Below are 24272 nucleotides of genomic sequence, written 5' to 3' on the forward strand. Positions count from 1 at the left end.
CACCCTCACCCTCTCCCTGAATCCTCACCCTCATCCTGAATCCTAACCCTCACCCTGAATCCTTACCCTCACCCTCATCCTGAACCCTCACACCTCACCCCTCACCCTAACAAGTTTGGAGGGCTGTTCCACGAACTCTAACCTTTACCCTACCCTAACCGGACCCCCATCCACATCCTAACCCTAACCCACATCATAGTCACGCCCTCAGCCCTATACTTACCCTTGAAGTACCTACCCGCATCTTCTTCATTTTTGACACTTCCCATGCATAACAAAAGACGAGGTTGTAAGGTTTCAAACATGGATCCAAGACCCATTATCCACATAAAAGGGATATAAATACTATGATCATATCATTTAAATCTCTTGCATCACCAAAATACCTCTCCACCACTTATCCAGTCGCCATTGATGGATCACATCTATCTCATACATTTTATAACTTAGCAATCAAATACGCACCAGGACTCTGGGTAATTATAGAGACAAGATTTATTTATACCATAAATATTTCAACAAATTCCACTTTCTACGATGAGTTCAATCTTCACAAAAGTAGGATGAACAGCACCTGTTTCCACTAGGATCCATAGAGCGTGAAAATCTTAATGATGACCACCAGAAAGGTCAGCACGGTTGATATCACAGATTTTTCAGTGTTCCAATACAAGTTCTACCCAAATCCATAAAGAAAGACATACGCATAGGAAACTACAAATTGAAAGCAAGTCTATTGAGATAAATATTGGACATCAATTGTATGAATCTTTAAGGCATAACTGCAGACATTCTTCAGACATTCTTCAAATTCATAGAATGACAACAAAGTATGGCTACGTACAATCCATTCGGTTTTATGAACCACTCATGAATAACCTCACAAGCCATTTGAAACCAGATGACAATTTCAAATAGCTTTGATCTACAAACAAGGCTGTGAGACAGAAAGTTAAAATCGAAATACATGAAGTAAATCCTCAATAGATATGAAAACATCCCATGGTAGTGAAGTCAATTAGCATTAGTTATTAGGGCTTTCATGCACAGACTCATCTCTGATCGATGTGATCCCAATTCATATTTGGCAAAAAATACGAAAGCTGATCTTAACAGTCATATTATTTTTCTTTGTACCCCTAAAAAGAAAAATGAACATGAAAAACTAAATTAAGCTTGGAGGCTCACATTTCCCAATCGGTATACAAAGCAACAGCATGTCAAACTTTCTAATTCACATATGCATTTAAATGAAATTGGATGAAATACCCCTAAATAAACACATACTTCTATGCCCAATGTTTCACAAGGCAGAAAACGCTCAATGAATGAAACTGAGAGGGTAACAGCCAGGAAGGCCAGGGGTCTCCAAAGGGAGGAAATGGGGTGCAAGTGTCAGACAGTTGTTATCCGTCACTTCCGAGGCAGGAGGAAACAAGCTGTTATCTTTTTTCCCCTTCTTGATACAAATTTAAACAGAGATTTTCTCTTACAATTCTGTGTTGCTATAATGACACCTGGTTCCGCCTGAACTTCACTTTTCTCATACTTTGAGCTGACCAAGGCATTTTTCTCATGGAAAGGTTTGCCTTAAGCTATGTGAATGTACTATGTATTTACCCTAGACTCTATCTTCAAGTAGGTTCTGCCTAAAGGCTCAGAACTGACTTGACAAACCAATATGCTTTACTCATACATGGCTCTCCTGATCTATGTGAATGAAGCTATCCATTTGCTCATATCAATCGTTTTATGGCCCAGGATGACTCACCTGGTGCCACGGTCATCTCCATATATCTTGTGGGTGAGGGGTCTGCTGCCATTCCTTTCTCTAATGAGTAGACTGCTAGTAGCTAGATAACATCCAGCCAAAGATGAGTAGGGGGGCACTCTTTCTGCCCCCTTCTGATGTCTATGTCAGAAGCTTTCTCTCTTTTATACTTTAATAAAACGTTGGGACACAAAAGCTCTGACTGATCAACCCTCATCACTGGCCCCGGGTTGAATTCTTCCTCTAAGGAGCCCAAGAATTCAAGCATCTTTCATGGTTAGACAACAACCTTTCCAAACAATGGTCTTTTCAAAAAAAAAAAATGATGATAAGTGATGAGTATGCATATGTCTACGAATGAAATGGGACCTATATGTCAAACCACATAAAAATATATCTTCCCTCAACATACATATAACACAACCAGGCCTTCACATGCATCGATTCTCCAACTATCAAGTCATACAAATATGGATGTAAAATATCACAATACATTCCAAAGTTTAAAAGTGATGGATATTGACTTTCGCCCGCTGGTGCTTCTTTTTATGTCATCTCCATTATATTAGCTATGACAACGAATCATGTGCTGTGCGAAGTCACTTACATTGTGTCCAACTCCTTGGGATCATATGGACTAGGCCCCACCAGGCTCCTCTCTCCATGAGATTCTCTAGGCAAAGATACTGGAGGGGGTTGCCATGCTCTCCCTCAGGAGATCTTCCTGCCCCAGGGATGGAATCCATACCTCCCATGTCTCCTGCATGGGTATGTTCTGCATGTTCTTTACCACTAGAACCACCTGGGAAGCCCCAAGACACATGAACATCAGTGGATTTGGGGATCCACGGGGCATATACAGAACCATTCCTCCAACAAAACTGAAGAATGACTTTAAAATCTCAAACAAAACATGAGTATATGTGTTCACAAACTTCATGGAGCAAGGGTTTCTTCGATCTGAAAACTGGCATCGATGAAGGACTGTGTGAAGAATACTTCAAAGTCTATTTGGCAAACACAGCCTACGTTGGCTATATTTAGTCCTCAGTTGAATGGAATGTCATGAGTACTGGTCATTTCAAATAAGTAGCCTATGACGCTGTTTACACTTATTGGGACGCGTGGTATACCACATTCACACATTTCAGTAGCATTGGTGCAAAAACGATACATTTCTCAGGGGAAGCTTCTACATGGACTCCTGGGATCAGAGCTCTAACTCATACACACATACTTTTCCTTTTAAAATGATCCTGCATGATAAGCAAACAAAACACTGGATGAACACCTAGACGGTGAGCTCTGTACTAAATGATTTTAAAGCCAGTAGATGGAATGAGCTGATGAGGAAGACTACAAACGAGTCATCTTCTTCAACTTGGTCAAACCGCTCATAGTCATACAAGTGAATGAAAAGTTGAGCCTGTTGTCATTAAATCTGTTTAAAAGAAATAGAATAATAAAACAAATTAGTAAATCTTATTTTCTTAATAAACATTGTATTATTTCTGCACAGCTTTGTTACTGGCATGAATAGAATATCTACAATAATAACTTGTCACAGTGAAATGGATTCACATTCGATATCGATTCACATCTATAATTGATGCCATAGCTGTTTGATACTATTGCTTGAATGAATGCAACTTATGTGACTTCACAAACTACAAACACGACTAACATAATAGGTATTAAAAAACCTTGAGTGACATGAGCGTGAAGACTTAGTAGAGTTGCTCTCAAGAATAATGATACTATTATTCGCTCTAGCCATAGTACTGGAATCTGTACATTAACACCCCTGCAAAACAAAAGGAAAGGATAGAATAATAATAAAGGAACTTCATAACTATATTCCTACTGTAAACATTCAACACTATGTTTTCTTTTAAACTGACTTTCATATTTGGTCTACTGTAACCTCTTCTGTGTTCATTTTATGCTAAACTTATTGCTAACAGTAAAATTACCATACGAGCTCTAATTAATTTTTTTTTTTACTTGCAAAGCTACTGATAGAACCAAAGGCCAATATCTACATCAAACAGGAGAAACGGAATGGAAACTGTAAACAATTTTATGGAAGAACATTTCCGTGCTCCTATTCAGTCAAATGGGCATTCAAAAGGATGTGATTTTTCTGAAAGTTTATTTCAGAAACTTGGAATTGGATGACTGCAAACAATAAAACTAACAATATATTGATACATAATATTAATAATATACAGTGGGTCATTCTTTTTTTATTCTGCCACAGCTAACAGACAGAAAGTCAGTTGTCATAACTACTACTAACATAAGACCCTCACCGATAAGTGAAGATATATAGGAAAATCCATAATAGCTCTAAAAACCATCAAAGATAAAATGGTAATTAAAAAATACACTGACAGTTTAGCTGGTATAAGAAACAGGATGATTATGAAAGCAAAGCCAACAATCATGGATAGGCCATGGAAGCCCGTGGCTGTCACCAGTGTTGACTTATATCCTTCATCTGAGGTTGTTAAAAGCGCTTGGTAAAATCCAGAGGTTTGCAGCAGTGGTAACCTCCTGAACAGACTGAAATAAAAAGGGTTTCCAGAATATCCTGATGATTTCCATCTACTAGGCTGTGATGAGCTCAAGCAATGCATACTCCAGAGGACAGAAGACAGACAGGTTGGGAACACGTCTACTGCACTTACGGAGAAAGGGAATGTTGCTGCTCAGCCTAGTACAAGTGTAGAAGCAACACCTTGGTGATTCGACCTTTAAAGACTCGATACATATGAGAACGACTGGTATGAATAAACCTTCAGAAGTGCTTTCTCAGACCTCCTCCCATCATAAGCACAAGCATAATGAAAACGCTGAGTTTTCATGGTCTCACCCAAAATAAGACTCACTTATGGCTTTGCTTTGAGAATAGTTGAACTACTCATTGTTCAAGAGAAATGATCCTTTCTTCTCTGAAGATTTGTGAATCATTCACAGGGTGTGGTGAATAAACTACTTAAGGGTCTAATACATAAAAATGCAATAGGCTAAGCACAGAGATGTTTTTCTCCCTTTCTCAAAGGATGGAACATTTTGTATTTGCACTGATTTTATGTCTTGACTTCATGTACAATTATATACTGATTTTTTTAGTTGACATACAATAGGACTAAAAATATTGATATAATACTGATAACTCATGTTGGTATGTGTGGTTGTCACATAGGATTCACAGGAGATTTAAATTCACAGTTGTCAACGTAAAGGATGAATGCTATTTAGCTTCTTCGTGAATCTAGACCACGAATGAAGAGTTTTCCTCAACATATTTCACTGAGAGAAATACAAGGATGATAGGCATAATACTATGCTTCGACTCATGGATATCTAAGCATTGCTCACAATACAGATCTGATTTTCAACATCAGGGTTCTTTCAGTGTCCTTGAACAGCATTTGTTTTTCTGTATACAGAAGAAAAAACTCATGAGTATCAAACTGGTTCACATAAAACATGTGTATGAATTGTTATCTTCCTGAACCAGGGATCAAACCCACATCACTTCCCCCTCCTGCACTGGTAGGCAGATTTTTTATTTATCAACTGTGCCACCTAGGAATCGACATACATTTCAAGGACCACTGCCATCAGCTTCTACTGTTCATGACCAAAGTAGGAGAAACAATATTGGAAGAAGTACTCATAAGGGTACTCATAGGAAGTACTCATAAGTCAAGGAACTGTTATACTGGGTACTCTCGTTGTTACTGGGACAAGTCAGTTCCTCCGATGACGATGGGTATAACTGAAAAATTATTACAAATGCATGGGCTGCGATGTCTACGTGATAAATGTGTTCCTCTTATACTATTGCTTCAGGGATGCCTACTTCAGCATGAAGGAATGCACTTCAAGGGATGCCCGCTATTCCAGCTCAAGCAACAGATAGTGAAGTGCAGATCATTGTCCTTTGTTGAAAATAATCAGCACTTTGTCAACATAGGGAACATGCCAGAGGAACCCTTGGGATGGAACTCTAAAAACAGGTTGGGCCCTCTTTTTGCCAAGCCCTGCGATAAAATACAAATCAGAAAAAGAAAAATAGCATCGGTTTTGTCAGGACTTCCTCATCTTTTCTTTCTCGGTAGCAGGAAGCAGACATTGAGGCCAGAGGACTGCAGGATTTCATTGTGAACTAACGTTGGGTGGGGTGGAAGCTCATCACTCTAGTAAGAATGTGGTTCAATAAAATGGAATTTCATTCACTTCATGGACATAGAGTTCTATAATCCTTCATTAAGGAATTCAATAAGCTATATTTCCTTACACCTTCACAATCTCTTGGTTTACGAGAACATCAATTGCTAGTCCAGCACTTATACAATGAGTGTTACAGGTAGTATGAATGTATAAATGATGATGAGCAATGACAGGAAGTTTATTTAATCTCTGTTTGAATTCTTGATTTTTTATATAATTTTTTATAATATCCTTACAGATGTGAATATTTTACTGACACGTATAAATACACGTTGAGTAGTGCTATGATAACTCATAGTGTTGGCACAATAAATATCATGGTTACTATGTGCTTTTCATATATTCCTTTTGAGATTCTCTTCCATTATACATTATCATAAGATATTTAATAGTTTCCTAAACTGTACAGTAGGTCCTTGTGGCTTCTTTTATATATAGTAATGTACTTGTTAATAATTCAAACAAAAACTGGTACACAAATACTCATAGTGACATTCACAATAGCTCAAAGGTAGAACTCATTCAAGTGTCCGTTGGTGGGAGACTGAATATGCAACACAAGGTATATTCAGAAGCTTGAACGGTATTCCACCATACGAAAAAGTACATTAAATGGTGCTGCCACTCTGCAAGACATTACAGAAATGACTCCAAAACAAACACATGGAATAAATACATAGTTCGATTCCAATTCAAGCTATGTACCCAAAAGGATTGGGAAAGGGGGCTGAAAAAATGGGTACTTCTTCCGTCATACTCACAACAGCATGATTCACACTGGCAAACAAACAGAAGTGATCTAAGTGTCCATGGCAGCCAATTCCATAAACAAACTGTGGTATACACACAATGGAATCTGATTCGGCCCTTCAAAGTCAGTAATTCTGACAATGCGACAATGTGGACAAACCTTATGGTCATTAGATCATGTGAAATAAACCAGACCAAGAAAAGACAAACGTTCTGTGATTCCACTCATATGAGATATCCAAACAAGTCAAATCTGTCAGAAATAGCAGAGAGTGATTCCGACCGATCGAAAAGAGTTCATGTTTCATGGACCTCAGTTTCCCTTGGAAAAACTGACTTCCCGTGATATCTCCAAAACCAATTAGACAAATAATTGGAAGCTATATCCAGTCAAATGAATGTAGACATAATGTTATATACAGTGTACACCAAACTCACTCAAACTTCTTAACAGACAAAAGGCAAAACTGTATCTATGGTACCTCAGCTTAGCTTAAAACTGTATCTACAGTACCTCACTTCTGCTTATAAAATTTAACAACAACAACAACAACACACTAAAGTCTATCCAAAAAAGGATATAAAACATATATAACATTAACTTTAAAGAATTAGACATTTAAACTGTGAAAAACCTTATTCACAAAACTTAAACACAAGCCACAGGAAAATATATTTATAAAATACATATCTGATAAAGGATTGTACTCCAAATATACCAAAAAATCTAGAACAATCTCATAAAAAATGTATACACCTAAACACCTGGCCTACAAAAATATAAAGATAGCAAATAAGCCTATCAAAAAGACTCAAAATCACATATCATTAGGAAATTACAAACTAAAATAACAGTGAGGTAGCACTGCACACCTATTAGATCCAGTAAACTCAAAAAAAAAAAACGGGGGTAGGGCACAACTTCTCCGGTGGCTCAGTGGTAAAGAATCTGCCTGACAATGCAAGACACTCTAGTTTGATCCCTTACCCCAGAAGATCCCACATGCCACAGAGAAACATAGCTGGATTTTTCCACAGCTAAACAAAGCTCACCTGTGACCTGAATACTATATGGCTAGCACTTACTAAACAGCTTTGAAAACGTCCAGACAAAAAGTATCACATGATTATATACAACAGCTCTACTTGTAATAACTAAAAACTTTCAAATATCAGGATGTCTTCAGTAGATGACAGTGTAAACAAATGGGGATACATCCAAAGTGAAGGGGAGCAAATGCTACCACAAAATATACCACCTCAGCATGATAATTAGTGGGACCCAATTAACTTTTTTTTTTAGAGGACACATGATCATCTCTGAAACCCAAGTTCAAGACAGCTCTTCTGTGAGTCACATTTACCAGAGAAATCTCATTTCAAAGGAATCCTCTCTATATGCCAGATAGAAGGATGAGACACAGTCTTTTGAAACTCTTTTTTCTTTTCTATCGATAGGGAAAGCTAAGCCGTAAATCTGCACAACAACCATACCCTTCCTTTCCTTTGGTTGTATCTGTAAAATATTTGTTTCTTTTTTAATTTGGCTGCGCCAGGTCAACCTTCATTGAGGTAAGCCAGATATTTAGCTACAACATGCAAATTCTCCTTTGTGGCATGGGAGATCTAGCTCTTGGATCAGGGAATGAACCTGGGCCTCCTTCTTTGGGAGTGTCCAGTCTCAGCCACTGGACCACCAGAAAGTGCCTGTTTTGTTTTCAGATGAAGATGGAATCTAAGGTGATATCTTGGGCCATTTCAGTCACTGACTCAGTTTCCTGAGTTTCTCCAAAGCACGCACAAGGTGCACATTATTAAACTGGTTTGCAAAACAAGAAAAGGTTGTCTGCTACAACACTGTATGCTTACAAATATCTAAATGGTAAATGGCATATTATTTATTTTTAATTACTATGGGGGGGGGAGAAAGAATGCAGGATTCATACATGTTACCACATGAATAAATATTAAAACCATCTTCAGTGAAAAAGAAATCCACATAGAAAAGGCCACCCAGAACCCTTATTCACCATGTCTGCTTTCAATCCATCAAGTTTGTCCAAATAACTGAAAATCTCAGTAACACTCTAAATAAAGAAAAAAGGATGACGATGGAAACAAAAGATATATTCATACACTTGAACAATTGCTAAAAGTGGAAGTGGGGCAGTGGATTACATTATAATGTAGGTACCATATGATTTCCTGATTTTGGAGATTATGTGCTGGTTCTGCAGAAGGTACCCATTTTGGATAAAACACATAGAGTATTTTAGATGATGTGGCAAATGCTAGCACTTGTTCCCATTGCTAGGCATTTTCTGTACATTTTAAATGACTGGAAAGTATACTAGGTTTCAAAACAACCATGTCAATACCACAAAAGAAATTTAGAGCAGACAGGCAGGAAACTTTCTGATACAGGCCAAGACTTACCCAGATGAAGTTCAAGGGAAGCTGCGATGCTCACTGCCCGTGAAGGAGTCCACGTGGAATGAAGAAGTAGTGTGGGAAGTCTATTAGTAACCACCATGTCTTGGGTCCTCTGGATGACCTACTGCAGGAGAAACAGATCTTACAGATAAAATGTTCCACATCACTTCACAAAAAGTTGTTAGACTACATTCAGTAAAGCTGAATCATTTTGGATTAATTTACAATCATAAAATACTACCCTTTACAGTCCAAAAATCACTTGCATTTCTATACACTAATAACAATCAGGAAAAAAATATTAAGAAAATCCCACTTAAATAAAACATCTAGCAACAAACTTAATCAAGAACATAAAAAACCAGTAGTCAGAAAACTAGAAGGCACTGATAAAGAAACCAAAGAAAATACAAACACACAGAAAATTATTCCACGCTCATGCACTGGAACAATGAGGAATTAAAAGGTCCATTCCAACCAAAGTCATCAACAAATACACGGACTGCAATCACAAAATAATATTCAATGGCATTTTTCACAGAAATAGAAATATTCCTAATATTAGGCTGCTACTGTTGAACAGGACCTTAAACGGCCAAAAAGACTCTGAGAAAGAGGAACACAGCTGGAGGCATCTTCCTATCCCTCTTCAAACTACATCACGGAGCTGTAGTGACCACCACAGTGAGGAACTGGCAGGAACACAGACACATGGACTCCAGGAGAGAATAGAGAGCCCAGAAACGAACCCACCTGTACATGGTCAGTTCCTGAAAATCAAACCAGGAACGAGCGAAGAGGAAAGGACAGTCTTCTCAAGAAACAGTGACAGGAAAATGGCCACCTACACGGAAGAACATCAGTGTTCATCCTCTACATCATCTAACGCAAATCTAACTGAAAACCCACCGCTTTGCACACGGAGCTCTTTCCCCCTGAGTCCTCTGAGATGGACCTCCAGTCAGCCCTCAGCTGGACACAGGAAACGTCTACTCCATCCTCATTTTTCGCTCTTGCAGCGCCTCCCTGCTGGTGGGCACTGAGGCAACCCTGCTCCTCTCAGCCTGGATGCAGCCCTGTTATCCAGAAGCCTGAGCCCTGATGGTCCTGAGGAGACAAAGCTCCCGCCAGCTGCTCACGGAGCAGAGTCTAAAGGCAAAGCGTCCTGCGCCCGTGGGTCAGAGGGGGCTTTGGCGCCCCCTGCGGGCCACAAGAGAAGAGCGGGCAGCCCGGTGCTCACAGACCTCAGAGGGCTCACCCAGAAGCAGCTCTGCTGCGAGCACTCAGACTGGAAGCCCAAACTGAAATGGAGCAGAATAGCTCCATGACCCTCCGCAAAACATGGCTAAGGAACAATCAGAGCCTGCATGGAATGCAGCCATAAAAAGGAACACATTTGAGTTTGTTCTAATAAAGGGGAGGGAAGTCAGTCAAAGAGAGAAAAACATGGAATCTAGAAGGATGGTACTGACGAGTCTGTTCACAGAGCAGCAATGGAGGTGCAGACATAGAGAACAGACTTACAGACGAGGGTGGGGAACAAGAGGGAGAGGGTGAGATGAATGGAGAGAGCAGCATGGATGCAGGTACACCTACATTTGTAAATAGACAACCAATGGGAATTTGCTGTATGATTCAGGGAACTCAAACTGGGGCTCAGTAGTAACCTGGAGAGGTGGGAATGCGTGCGAGGTGGGAGGGAGATTCAAGAGCAAGAGGACATAGGTACACCTAATGTGGATGTATGACAAATCAAACCAATATTGTAAAGCAATGATCAATCAACTAAAAAGAAATAACTTTAAAAAAATCTGAACATAAACACAAACTTTGCAACAAGGTAACTCCATTTTAAAAACTATAGAATTTTAGAAAACTACTAAAGTTCTACATGACCTTTGGTCTGGTAATCAGGTCTAACATACACAAAACAAGCCAACTTACCAAATTATGAATATAAATTAGTTAAAACATTGCCTTTTATCATTTCATACATTTACCCCGTGGAGGACCTTACTCAAGAGAACCAAAAACAAACTGTTAAATGAACCACGGACCACCCACCCTGGCCAGGCAACAGAGAAAAGAAAACACTTGCAGGAGTCATCTTACAACAGGAGGCCCTGGGAAGGAACAAGGAATGAACAAGCTACCACCAACCAGAATTCTGGAGAGGTCAGGTGATGGGAGGCTCCAGTTCAGAGGTCCTACCAACCTCCCAGGATCCACATTGCTGGAATCCATCTCAGCTGAGTGATGCGTGTGCCCCCAAGAGAGATCCCAATTCAGAATGCCTGGCAAGAGACAAACCAGAAATTAACCCAATGACCATAAAACCTGAGACTGTGAGCCACGTGACAGAGTGGTTCTCTCCGTTTCCCTCACCCTCCTGCCCTCCACCCCGGCAGCCCTTCCCAATAAAGCCTCTCGCTTGGACAGCACTCCTCTCCTCAGACAACTCATTGCCCAGTGTCAGACAAGAACTCACTCTCAAGCCCTGGGAAGGGATCCCCCTTCCTTCATCAAAAGCAATATCCAGGAGAAAATATCTTCAAAACGTTATCTTGTAGAGAAGGAAATGGCAATGGCAGCCCGCTCCAGTACCATTGCCTGGAGAATCCCATGGACAGAGAAGCCTGGTAGGCTGCAACCCCGGGGTCACTAAGAGACGGACACGACTTCACTGAGTGACTTCACTTTCACTTTTCACTTTCATGCACTGGAGAAGGACATGGCAACCCACTCCAGTGTTCTTGCCTGGAGAATCCCAGGGACAGAGGAGCCTGGTAGGCTGCTGTCTATGGGGTCGCGCAGAGTCAGGCACGACTGAAGCGACGCAGCCGCAGCAGCAGCAGCAGCAGCAGCAGAGAAGGAAATGGCACCACCTGCAGTACTCTGGTCTCAGAAATCCCAGGGATAGAGGAGCTTGGTGGGCTACAGTCCAAAAGCAGGGCATTTCTGATGGGAGGAAACAGTCCCAGGGAAGCTGAGCTGCTCACCAAAGGCCCCAGAGCTTTGGATAGCACACCAGAGCTGGGGCTGAGGATTCCCAGCTGCCATGCCTCTTGATCCTGGCCTCTTTCACTAGATACATGTGTGGAAAACTAGAATCTAAAATATGCCCTGGTGGTTCCATAGTAAAGAATCCACCTGCCAGTGCTGGAGATGCATGTGCGATCCCTAGGATGGGAAGATTCCACATCCTATGGAGTCTGTGTGCCACAACAGCCGAACCTGTGCTCTAGATCCTGGAAGCCACGATGCCGAGTTCACATGCTGCAGCCACTGAAGCCCGTGAGCCTGTGCCCCTCAACAAGAGGAGACACTGCAGTGAGAAGCCTGCAAACCACTAGTTATGGCCCATGCTCACCAAAACTAGAGAAAAGCCCACACACAAAGATGCAACACAGCCAACAATCAATAAAACTGTTTTCCTAAAAAAATGCATATCTGACAAAGAAACTGTATTCGAATTGTCCAAGAACACTAGAGCAAACAAGCCCATTCATAATTGGTAGCGACTGAAATAGACACCTGGCCACTGAGGGTATACTGATAGTAAACTATCATACAAAAACATACTCAAGATACTGGTGCAATGCATGCAGAGCCCCCTTTGAAAGACAATCTGACAGGTTTTTTTTTTTCAGTAACCACATGGGACAAGCACTGAATTCTGTGTATGACAAGCGGTGGAAGCCAGGTATCTTACCATTGGAAGGCAAAGTTACAGATAAACAAAAGGAAACGTTACAATGTCCATGTCGTGGTGGATCAGGTTGGAGACATCACAAATTACCTTTAACTGAATATGTTCAAAGGTGAGCATATTGAGCTCCTACATGTATGTTTTAAATATCATTCTCTAATAAAAGGGAACAGGAAACATCTCTGATGGCCCAGTGGTAAAGAATCTGCCTACCGATGCAGGGAACACGGGTTCAATCCCTGTGTAGAAGATTCCACACACCCAGGGACAACGAAGCCCTTGAACAACTCTTGAAGTTTGCATGCTCCAGAGCCCAAGTTCTGCAAACAGAGAAAGCACTGCAATGAGAAGCCATGGCACAGCAACTAGAGGGTAGCCTCTGCTCACTACAACTAGACAAACGAGCAATAAAGACCCAGCACAGTCAAAAATAATGTAATGTTAATAAAGGGACAGTTCTTTGAAGAAATGACTGAGACTAGGGGTGAGACTGTAAATATATGAGCCAGGGTCATCTTAAATTATGAGAAATTAAAGAAACTAAAGACAACTATCAAGCTGTCCAAACTGATACAAATGAATGATGACACAGTGTTATCTGTATACACCAGCAAATAACAATCTGAAAGGGAATTTAAACAAACAATTCCCTTTCAATCATATCAACAGTAATAAAAGACTTTGCTATGGACAGAATGAGGATGACAAGACTGGCACACTGGAAATGATACATGATTGCTGAAAAATACCCTAAAGACATGGACAGATACTCCATAGTGATGAAAAGGCTTCAGTTGGCAATACCGTGGAAGGCATCTTCAATCTGAAATGAAGATTCAATATGAATTACAAAAGGCTGAAACGTGGCTGCTAAACCACAAAAGATGCCAGCATTCTCGGCCTCCAGAGAATTCAATCCAGGGCAAGTGAAGAAGCTTGATGGCTCAGAGGTTTTCTGTTTAAAAGTTTTATTAAAGTATAAAAGAGATCGAGAGAGCTGCTGACATAGACATTAAAAGGGGGAAGAAAGAATACCCCCTGCTAGTCTTTAGCCAGATGTTATAGAGCCACTAGCAGTCTGCTAATGAAAGAAAGACAATGTCTCAGAGAGTGGCACCAGGCCCCTCACCCACAGCAAGCATTGAGATAACATTGGCAGCAGATGAGTCATCCCAGGCCATAAAATGATGGACATGAATCTTGAAGAAAGGCAGATTTCCAAGCAAATATATAGTTTCATTCACATAGATTAAGAGAACAAGGTATGAGTAAAACATACTGGTTTGTCAAGTCGTTTCTGAGCCTTTAGGGGGAAGTGACCTGAAGACAGAGCCTTGGGTAAATACATAGCACATTAGCATACCTTAAGACAAACATTTCCATAAGAAAAATGCATTGCTTAGTTCAAGGTTTGAGAAAAGTTAAATTCAGGTGGAGCCAGGAGTGGTCATGGCAACACAGAATTTTCAGAGAAACCTCCTTTTAAATTTGTATCAAGATGGAGAAAAAAAAATGCAGCACTCTTTTGTCTCCTCCTGCCTCTTAAGACAGAGAAAAAAACGTCTGACACTTGCAGTCTATTTTCTCTGGCTGGAGACCCCTGGCCTTCCTGCCTGTTATCCTCTCCAGGCCTGTAGGAAGCAACACACTAGGCTGCTTGGGAAAACCGCGCGGGTCTGAGCTTTATGCAAAGGGGTAAAGCGGCAAAACCCTTGGCCCCAAAGGCGAGGCTTTTCTGCGACCGCCATTTTAGTCGGCTCCGAGACTGCAAACAAAGAGGGCAGAATACATGGTTCCCTGCTCCACCCAGTCCGAGTTCCCTTACCTGTGGCCCACAGCCCTGCGCTCTACTCGCTGGATGCCAATCGACGGGGACCCAGGAGCCCACGAAACGAGCATTCCCAGCTGCAATGGCGAGCCCTGAGAGCACAACTGGGAAGCCTGGCCCCCGACGCGCCGCCATGTTCATCCCGCCCCAGACCCGCTCACGTGAGCCGCGCTCCTGACCAGCCGCCCAGGCTCGCCCCGCCCCCGACGCGCTCACGGTGCGCCCCACCCCCACGCCCCCTTCCAGGACAGGCCCGCGGGACCGCGACTGCCTCCAGGTGAAACACAAGGACAAGCAAATCCACCCCACCGAGACAATCCAAGCTTTTTCTCAGCTGATCTGTCTATGATTTAGGGATAAAACTATGACTATAGAAAGCAAAGATGACCTAGGACAGCCATGATAGTCTATAGAGCCAGACCCTGGCGGGCAGAGGCTTGAAGAGGGTCCGGGAGCTCTGTCAGAACAGCAAGCCTCTGTAGCGTAGCGGTTAGGTGCGCTGGTGAGCAGGCAGACGATGGTCTGTAAGTCAGGAGTTCAAGTCTGCAGCTTAACTCTTTTGCTCTTAGGGGGCGGGGGACAGCAACAGGCGGGACTTAGACCAGAAACGTTTATTTTTATTTTAGAGGTTTATTGTTTAGCTTAGGGTTAGGGTTCGGGCAACCCCCCAACTTGTTCAGGTTCGGGTTCAGGGTTAGGGTTAGAATTTGGGGATCCCCCCTCTTCTAAGAGTTCGGGTTTGGGTTAGGGTTCATGTCAGGGTCAGGGTTCGGGTTACGGTTAGGGTTAGCATTAGTGTTGGGGTTACAGCTTAAAGTGAGCCCTAATAGGGCCCATAGTTCTTTATTAGCCTGCCCTGGCGGGCCGAGGCTTGAAGAGGGTTCGGGAGCCCTGCTGAAAGCAGTAAGCCTCTGTATCATAGGGGTTAGGCGGGCCAGTAGGCAGGCAGACTACGGCCTCTAAATCAGGAGTTCAAGTCTCCAGTCTGACCTTTTCGCTTTTAAGGGGCAGGGGACTGCAAGAGCCAGGGCTTAGACCAGAAAATTTTTTTATTTTAGAGGTTTATTGTTAAGCTTAGGGTTAGGGTTCGGGTTCAGGTTAGAATTCGGGGACCCCCCTCTTCTTAGAGTTCGGGGCGTTACCATTAGGGTTATAGGTTAAAGTGAGGGCTAAGAGGGTCCATAGTTCTTTATTAGCCTGCCCTGGTGGGCTGAGTCTTGAAGAATGCCTGGGAGGCTGACTCGTGGGCGCCCAGCAGCTGCCTCACACACGTAGCTTCCCTAGCCCTCTGCTCCCCAGCAGGGGGGTGTGCAGCTGGTTGGGGCCTGCCCCTGCCTGTCTGGGCTCCCGCCCACAGCCCCAGCTCAGGGGGAGCAGCCCCTGAGCCAAGACCTGCAGCAGGAACAGCGCGTGCCCCCCCCCCCCCCCGGAAGCCAAGTGAACAGCATGCGGGGAAAAGAGCCTACTCCAGGGAAGAAAGGCAGCCCAGCCGCGTGAGGAAGCCCAGCCGCGAGCAGCTGCAAGCCCTGCTTGGGCGGAGCCCAGTGCGACTTCAGTACCACAGAGATTCAGCTCTCGTTAGGGGCCCGATCTAGCAGAGTTACTGGCGGGAGGTTGCTCTGCCCTGGGCAAGCCTTGCCCAGACTTGCATCGCTGCTAGGCTTCCTGCCCAGGAAGGAGCACGCTGCGCGAGGCTGGGAGACGCCACTGGCGGCTTCCTGGCCTCAGCTCCGCTCCTGCATTGCCTTTGCACCTAGGCCCCAGGCGTCCTAGGGGAGGGCTTAGGGGCTGGTGGGTTGCACACTGCCACGGGCGCAGGCAGTGAGAGCTCTGTCAGAGGGAAGGGAAGGGCACCTGCAGGGCTCCTCCAGCGGGTGCTTGGCCGCCCAGACTCAGGGCCTCACGAAGAGCACCAGGTTCCCAGGGCCCCTGGCTGGGGTCTGCAGCCCCGCACACCTGGAGGCTGACTCCGTGGGCGCCCAGCAAGTGCATGACAGACGTAGGTTCCCTAGCACTCTCCTCCCCAGCAGAGACATCTGCAAGTGGTTGGGGTCTGATCCTGCCTGTCTGGGTTCCCACCCACAGCACCAACTCAGGGGAAGCAGCCCCTGAGGCAAGACCTGCTGGAGGAGCCCTGCGCCCCCGCCTGATCGGCGAGTGCACAGCCAAGAGGGAAGCGAGCCACCTCGGGGAAAGAGGAGGCAGCCCAGCCCCGTCAAGCTGAAATCCCTGCTTGCCCAGGCCAAGTGTGCCTCCAGTACAGCAGAGTTCCAGCTCTGATCAGAGGCCCGATCTGGCAGAGTTCCTGGCGCGAGGCTTCTCTGCCATGGGCGAGCCTTGCCCAGACTTGCCTTGCTTTTACGCTACCTCCCCAGGAAGGAGCATGCTGCGCAAGGCTGGGAGAAGCCACTGGAGCCTTCCTGGGCTCAGCTCCGCTCCTCCCTTGCCTTTGAACCTAGGCCCCAGGGGTCCTTGGGGATTGCTTAGGGCCTGGTGGATTGCACACTGCCAAGGGCTCCAGCAGTGAGAGCTCTGTGAGAGGGAAGGGAAAGGTAAGTGCAGGAATCCTCGAGCGGTTGCTTGGCAGCCAAGACTCAGCGGCTCACGAAGAGCACCAGGCTCCCAGGGCCCCTGGCTGGGGTCTGCAGCCCCGCACACCTGGAGGCTGACTCCGTGGGCGCCCAGCAAGTGCATGACAGACGTAGATTCCCTAGCACTCTCCTCCCCAGCACAGACATGTGCCGGTGGTTCGGGCCTGATCCTGCAAGTCTGGGTCCCGCCCACAGCCCCAACTCAGGGAAGCAGCCCCTGAGGCAAGACCTGCTGGAGGAGCCCAGCTACCTCGCCTGATTGGCGAGTGCACAGCCAGCAGGGAAGCGAGCCTCCTCGGGGGAAGAGGAGGCTGCCCAGCCCCTTCAGGCTGAAAGCCCTGCTTGCCCGAGCGAAGTGTGCCTCTGCCTGGGCTCCCGCCCCCAGCCCCAGCTCAGGGCAAGCAGCCCCTGAGCCAAGACCTGCAGGAGGGGCAGAGCGCCCCCGCCTGGAAGCCGAGTGAACAGCAGGGGGAGGCGAGCCTCCTCCAGGGAAGAAGAGGCAGCCCAGCCGCGTGTGGCTCTAGCCCTACTTGGCTGGGCCCCAGTGCGCCTCCAGTACGGCAGAGCTCCAGCTCTGCTCAGACGCCCGATCTGGCATAGTTGCTGGCACGAGGATGCTCTGCTCTGGGCGAGCCTTGCCCAGACTTGGCTCGCTGATAGGCTTCCTGCCCAGGAAGGAGCAGGCTGCACGAGGCTGGGAGATGCCGCTGGCGCCTTCCTGGTGTCAGCACCGCTCCTGCCTTGCCTTTGCACCTTGGCCCCAGGAGTCCTTGGCAAGGGCTTAGGGGCCGGTGGCTTGCACACTGCCAAGGGCTCCAGCAGTGAGAGCTCTGTGAGAGGGAAGGGAAGGGCAAGTGCAGCGCTCCTCCAGCGGTTCCTTGGCCGACCAGACTCAGCGCCTCACGGAGACCACCAGGCTCCCAGGGCCCCTGGCTGGGGTCTGCAGCCCCTCACACCCGGAGGCTGATTCCGTGGGCGCCCAGCAAGTGCATGACAGACGTAGGTTCCCTAGCACTCTCCTCCCCAGCACAGACATGTGCCGGTGGTTCGGGCCTGATCCTGCGTGTCTGGGTTCCCGCCCACAGCCCCAACTCAGGGGAAGCAGCCCCTGAGGCAAGACCTGCTGGAGGAGCCCTGCTCCCCCGTCTGATTGGCGAGTGCACAGCCAGCATGGAAGCGAGCCTCCTCGGGGGAAGAGGAGGCAGCCCAGCCCCGTCAAGCTGAAAGCCGTGCTCGCCGGACCAAGTGGGCATCCAGAACAGCAGAGCTCCAGCTCTGCTCAGAGGCCCGATCTGGCAGAGTTCCTGGCGCAAGGCTTCTCTGCCATGGGCGAGCCTTGCCCAGACTTCCCTTGCTTTTAGGCACCCTCACCAGGAAGGAGCAGGCTGCGCGAGGCTGGGAGATGCCACTGGCGCATTCCTGGCCTCAGATCCACTCCTGCCTTGCCTTTGCACCTAGGCCCCAGGCTTCCTTGGGGAGTGCTTAGGGGCTTGTGGGTTGCACACTGCCAAGGGCTCCAGCAGTGAGAGCTCTGTCAGACGGAAGTGAAGGAAACCTGCAGGGCTCCTCCAGCGGTTGTTGGCCGCCCAGACTCAGCGCCTCACGAAGAGCACCAGGCTCCCAGGGCCCCTGGCTGGAGTCTGCAGCCGCGCACACCCGGAGGCTGACTCCGTGGGCGCCCAGCAAGTGCATGACAGACGTAGGTTCCCTAGCACTTTCCTCCCCAGCAGAGACATGTGCAGGTGGTTCGGGCTTGTTCCTGCATGTCTGGGTACCCGCCCACAACCCCAACTCAGTGGAAACAGCCCCTGAGTCAAAACCTGCTGGAGGAGCCCTGTGCCCCCGCCTGAACAGCGAGTGTACAGCCAGCAGGGAAGTGAGGCTCCTCGGGGAAGAGGAGGCAGCACAGCTCCATCAAGCTGAAAGCTCTGCTTGCCAGGGTCTACGTGAGCCTCCAGTACAGCAGAGCTCTAGGTCTTCTCAGAAGCCCCATCTGGCAGAGTTCCTGTCGCGAGGCTGCTCTGCCATGGGCGAGACTTGCCCAGACTTGCCTTGCTTTTAGGCACCCTCCCCAGGAAGGAGCAGGCTGCGCGAGGCTGGGAGACGCCACTGGCGCCTTAATGTCCTCAGCTCTGCTCCTGCCTTGCCTTTGCACCTAGGCCCCAGGCGTCCTTGCGGAGGACTTAGGGGCCGGTGACATGCACACTGCCAGGGCTCCAGCAGGGAGAGCTCTGTGAGAGGGAAGGGAAGGGCAAGTGCAGGGATCCTCGAGCGGTTGCTGGGCCGCCCAGACTCATCGCCACACGGAGAGCTCAGGCTCCCAGGGCCCCTGGCTGGGGTCTGCAGCCCCGCACACCTGGAGGCTGACTCCGTGGGCGCCCAGCAAGTGCATGACAGACGTAGGTTCCCTAGCACTCTCCTCCCCAGCACAGACATGTGAGGGTGGTTGGGGCCTGATCCTGCAAGTCTGGGTCGCGCCCACAGCCCCAACTCAGGGAAGCAGCCCCTGAGGCAAGACCTGCTGGAGGAGCCCTGCTCCCCCGTCTGATTGGCGAGTGCAGAGCCAGCAGGGAAGCGAGCCTCCTCAGGGGAAGCGGAGGCCTCCCAGACCCTTCAAGCTGAAAGCCCTGCTTGCCAGAGCCAAGTGTGCCTCCAGTAGAGCAGGCTCCAGCTCTGCTCAGAGGCCCGATCTGGCAGAGTTCCTGGTGCGAGGCTGCTCTGCCCTGGGCGAGACTTGCCCATACTTGCCTTGCTTTTAGGCACCCTACCCAGGAAGGGGCATGCTGGGCGAGGCTGGGAGATGCCACTGGCGGCTTCCTGGCCTCAGCTCCGCTCCTGCATTGCCTTTGCACCTAGGCCCCAGGCGTCCTAGGGGAGGGCTTAGGGGCTGGTGGGTTGCACACTGCCACGGGCGCAGGCAGTGAGAGCTCTGTCAGAGGGAAGGGAAGGGCACCTGCAGGGCTCCTCCAGCGGGTGCTTGGCCGCCCAGACTCAGGGCCTCACGAAGAGCACCAGGTTCCCAGGGCCCCTGGCTGGGGTCTGCAGCCCCGCACACCTGGAGGCTGACTCCCTCGGCGCCCAGCAAGTGCATGACAGACGTAGGTTCCCTAGCACTCTCCTCCCCAGCACAGACATGTGCCGGTGGTTCGGGCCTGATCCTGCGTGTCTGGGTTCCCGCCCACAGCCCCAACTCAGGGGAAGCAGCCCCTGAGGCAAGACCTGCTGGAGGAGCCCTGTGCCCCCGCCTAAACAGCGAGTGTACAGCCAGCAGGGAAGTGAGGCTCCTCGGGGAAGAGGAGGCAGCACAGCTCCATCAAGCTGAAAGCTCTGCTTGCCAGGGTCTACGTGAGCCTCCAGTACAGCAGAGCTCTAGGTCTTCTCAGAAGCCCCATCTGGCAGAGTTCCTGTCGCGAGGCTGCTCTGCCATGGGCGAGACTTGCCCAGACTTGCCTTGCTTTTAGGCACCCTCCCCAGGAAGGAGCAGGCTGCGCGAGGCTGGGAGACGCCACTGGCGCCTTAATGTCCTCAGCTCTGCTCCTGCCTTGCCTTTGCACCTAGGCCCCAGGCGTCCTTGCGGAGGACTTAGGGGCCGGTGACATGCACACTGCCAGGGCTCCAGCAGGGAGAGCTCTGTGAGAGGGAAGGGAAAGGCAAGTGCAGGGATCCTCGAGCGGTTGCTGGGCCGCCCAGATTCAGCGCCGCACGGAGTGCACAAGGCTCCTAGGGCCCCTGGCTGGGGTCTGCAGCCCCGCACACCCGGAGGCTGACTCTCTGGGCGCCCAGCAGCTGCCTCACACACGTAGATTCCCTAGCGCTCTCCTCCCCAGCAGAGACGTGTGCAGCTGGTTGGGGCCTGCACCTGCGTGCCTGGGCTCCCGCCCCCAGCCCCAGCTCAGGGCAAGCAGCCCCTGAGCCAAGACCTGCAGGAGGCGCAGAGCGCCCCCGCCTGGAAGCCGACTGAACAGCAGGCGGGAGGCGAGCCTCCTTGAGGGAAGAAGAGGCAGCCCAGCCGCGTGCGGCTCTAGCCCTACTTAGCTGGGCCCGAGTGCGCCTCCAGGACGGCAGAGCTCCAGCTCTGCTCAGAGGCCCGATCTGGCATAGTTGCTGGCACGAGGCTGCTCTGCTCTGGGCGCGCCTTGCCCAGACTTGCCTCGCTGCTAGGCTTCCTGCCCAGGAAGGAGCAGGCTGCACGAGGTTGGGAGATGCCACTGGCGCCTTTCTGGTGTCAGCTCCGCTCCTGCCTTGCCTTTGCACCTAGGCCCCAGGCGTCCTAGGGGAGGGCTTAGGGGCCGGTGCCTTGCACACTGCCAAGGGCTCCAGCAGTGAGAACTCTGTCAAACGGATGGGACGGGCACCTGCAGGGCTCCTCCAGCGTTTGCTTGGCCTGCCAGACTCAGCGCCGCACGGAGAGCACCAGGTTCCCAGGGACCCTGGCTGGGGTCTGCAGCCCCGCACACCCGGAGGCTGACTTCGTGGGCGCCAAGCAAGTGCATGACAGACGTAGGTTCCCTAGCACCCTCCTCCCCAGCAGAGACATGTGCAGTTGGTTGGGGACTGATACTGCCTGTCTGGGTTCCAGCCCATAGCCCCAACTCAGTGGAAACAGCCCCCGAGGGAAGACCTGCTGGAGGAGCCCTGTGCCCCAGCCTGATCGGCGAGTGCACAGCCAACAGGGAAGCGAGCCTCCTCGGGGAAGAGGAGGCAGCCCAGCCCCGTGAAGCTGAAAGCCTTGCTTGCCCGGAGCCAAGTGCGCCTCCAGTAAGGCAGAGCCCTAGCTCTGCTCAGAGGACCCATATGGCAGAGTTCCTGGCGCGAGGCTGCACTGTCGTGGGCGAAGCTTGCCCAGACTTGCCTTGACTTTAGACTCCCTCCCCAGGAAGGAGCCGCCTGTGCGAGGCTGGGAGATGCCACTGGCGCCTTCCTGGCCTCAGCTCCGCTCCTGCCTTGCCTTTGCACCTAGGCCCCAGGGGTCCTAGGGGAGGGAGTACGGGCTTGTGGGTTGCACACTGCCAAGGGCGCCGGCAGTGAAAGCTCTGTCAGAGGGAAGGGAAGGGCTAGTGCAGGGCTCCTCCAGCGGTTGCTTGGCCGCCCAGACTAGGTACCGCACGGAGTGCACCAGCCTCCCAGGGCCCCTGGCTGGGGTCTGAAGCCCCGCACACCCGGAGGCTGTCTCCCTGGGCGCCCAGCAGCTGCCTCAAACACGTAGTTTCCCTAGCGCTCTCCTCCCCAGCAGAGACGTGTGCAGCTGGTTGGGGCCTGCCCCTGCGTGCCTGGGCTTCCTCCCACAGCCCCAGCTCAGGTCAAGCAGCCCCTGAGCCAAGACCTGCAGGAGGCGCAGTGCGCCCCCGCCTGGAAGCCGAGTGAACAGCCGGCGGGGAGGCGAGCCTCCTCGAGGGAAGAAGAGGCAGTCGAGCCGCGTGTGGCTCAAGCCCTGCTTGGCTGGAACCGAGCGCGCATCCTGTATGGCAGAGCTCCAGCTCTGCTCAGAGGCTCCATGTGGCAGAGTTGCTGGCGCGAGGCTGCTCTGCCTTGAGCGAGCCTTGCCCAGACTTGCCTTGCTGCTAGGCTTCCTGCCCAGGAAGGAGCAGGGTGCGCGAGGCTGGGATTCGCCCCTGGCGCCTTCCAGGCATCAGCTCCGCTCCTGCCTTGCCTTTGCACCTAGGCCCCAGGCCTCCTTGTGAAGGGCTTAGGGGCCAGTGGCTTGCACACTGCCAAGGGCTCCAGCAGGGAGAGCTCTGTGAGAGGGAAGGGAAGGGCAAGTGCAGGGCTCCTCCAGCGGTTGCTTGGCCGCCCAGACTCAGTACCGCGCGGAGTGCACCAGGCCCCGTGGGCCCCTGGCTGGGGTCTGCAGCCCCGCACACCCGGAGGTTGTCTCCCTGGGTGCCCAGCAGCTGCCTCACACACGTTGCTTCTCTAGCGCTCTCCTCCCCAGCAGAGACGTGTTCAGGTGGTTGGGGCCTGCCCCTGTGTGCCTGGGCTTCCTCCCACAGCCCCAGCTCAGGGCAAGCAGCCCCTGAGACAAGACCTGCAGGAGGCGTAGTGCTCCCCCGCCTGGAAGCCGAGTGAACAGCCGGCGGGGAGGCGAGCCTCCTCGAGGGAAGAAGAGGCAGCCAAGCGGCGAATTCTTTTGGGGAGTTGGAAATTATTAGTATAGTGTGTTGGTTAAGAATTATATTGGTGAAGGGTTTTTCATTTGTTGTGTCAATAATTGCCACTAATTCCCTGCTCTGGGTGGGACAAGGCAAGCCCTACTTGGCTGGAGCCGAGTGCGCCTCCAGGACGGCAGAGCTCCAGCTCTTCTCACAGGCCCGATCTGGCAGAGTTGCAGGCGAGAGGCTGCTCTGCCCTGGGCAAGCCTTGCCCAGACTTGCCTCACTGCTAGGCTTCCTGCTCAGGAAGGAGCAGGGTGCTCGAGGCTGGGAGACGCCACTGGCGCCTTCCTGGCCTCAGCTCCGCTTCTTCCTTGCCTTTGCACCTAGGCCCCAGGCGTCCTTGGGGAGGCCTCAGGGGCCGGTGTCGTGCACACTGCCAAGGGTTCCAGCAGGGAGAGCCCTGTCAGAGGGAAGTGAAGTGCCGGGGGCCAGCCTGAGGAATTCCGCCCATGGCAAGTTCATGAGGAAGGAGGCTTGCATACGCAAAGGCGTGATCAATCCTCTGGAAACCCCGTGTTCCCGAGCATCTAACCCCAAAACCAGAGTCTGTTTTATGCTCTCTCCTACACCTCTGGCTTTACGGGGGGCTCTCCCCCATAACCGTTTCTCTCGGAGAAGGAGTAAACGTGCAGCTCCAAGGCAACAAAAATTCCTGGGCGTGATAAGAGTGTTTCAGCATACGGACTCCTCTGAAGGTTATCTAGCCCACCTGTATAGGTTTGTCCGGCTACATGTGATTGTCTGCAGCCTCCTAACCTGAGAGGCACGAGATGTTTTAGACTTATTAATGGCGAAT

The 24272-nt window shown here is 49.5% G+C and overlaps 1 long non-coding RNA gene across 4 annotated transcripts; it reads right to left on the reverse strand.

Moving 5' to 3' along the window:
• Positions 1-471: 471 nt before the first annotated feature.
• LOC138444260 (uncharacterized) lies at positions 472-14892 on the reverse strand. 4 transcript variants are annotated; one of them, XR_011258417.1, is made up of 7 exons: positions 14731-14892; positions 13119-13225; positions 11357-11490; positions 9950-10040; positions 9200-9320; positions 1772-3212; positions 472-1139 (listed from the first exon to the last, which is right to left on the reverse strand). It is a non-coding gene; the product is annotated as an uncharacterized lncRNA (long non-coding RNA). The 4 variants fall into 4 exon arrangements; XR_011258416.1 differs by having other exon boundaries at positions 474-1139; positions 2379-3212; XR_011258415.1 differs by lacking the exon at positions 9950-10040 and having other exon boundaries at positions 474-1139; positions 2379-3212.
• Between the last annotated feature and the right edge of the window lie 9380 nt (positions 14893-24272).

Source organism: Ovis canadensis, chromosome 7 (assembly GCF_042477335.2).
Source record: "Ovis canadensis isolate MfBH-ARS-UI-01 breed Bighorn chromosome 7, ARS-UI_OviCan_v2, whole genome shotgun sequence".
Lineage (NCBI taxonomy): Eukaryota > Metazoa > Chordata > Mammalia > Artiodactyla > Bovidae > Ovis > Ovis canadensis.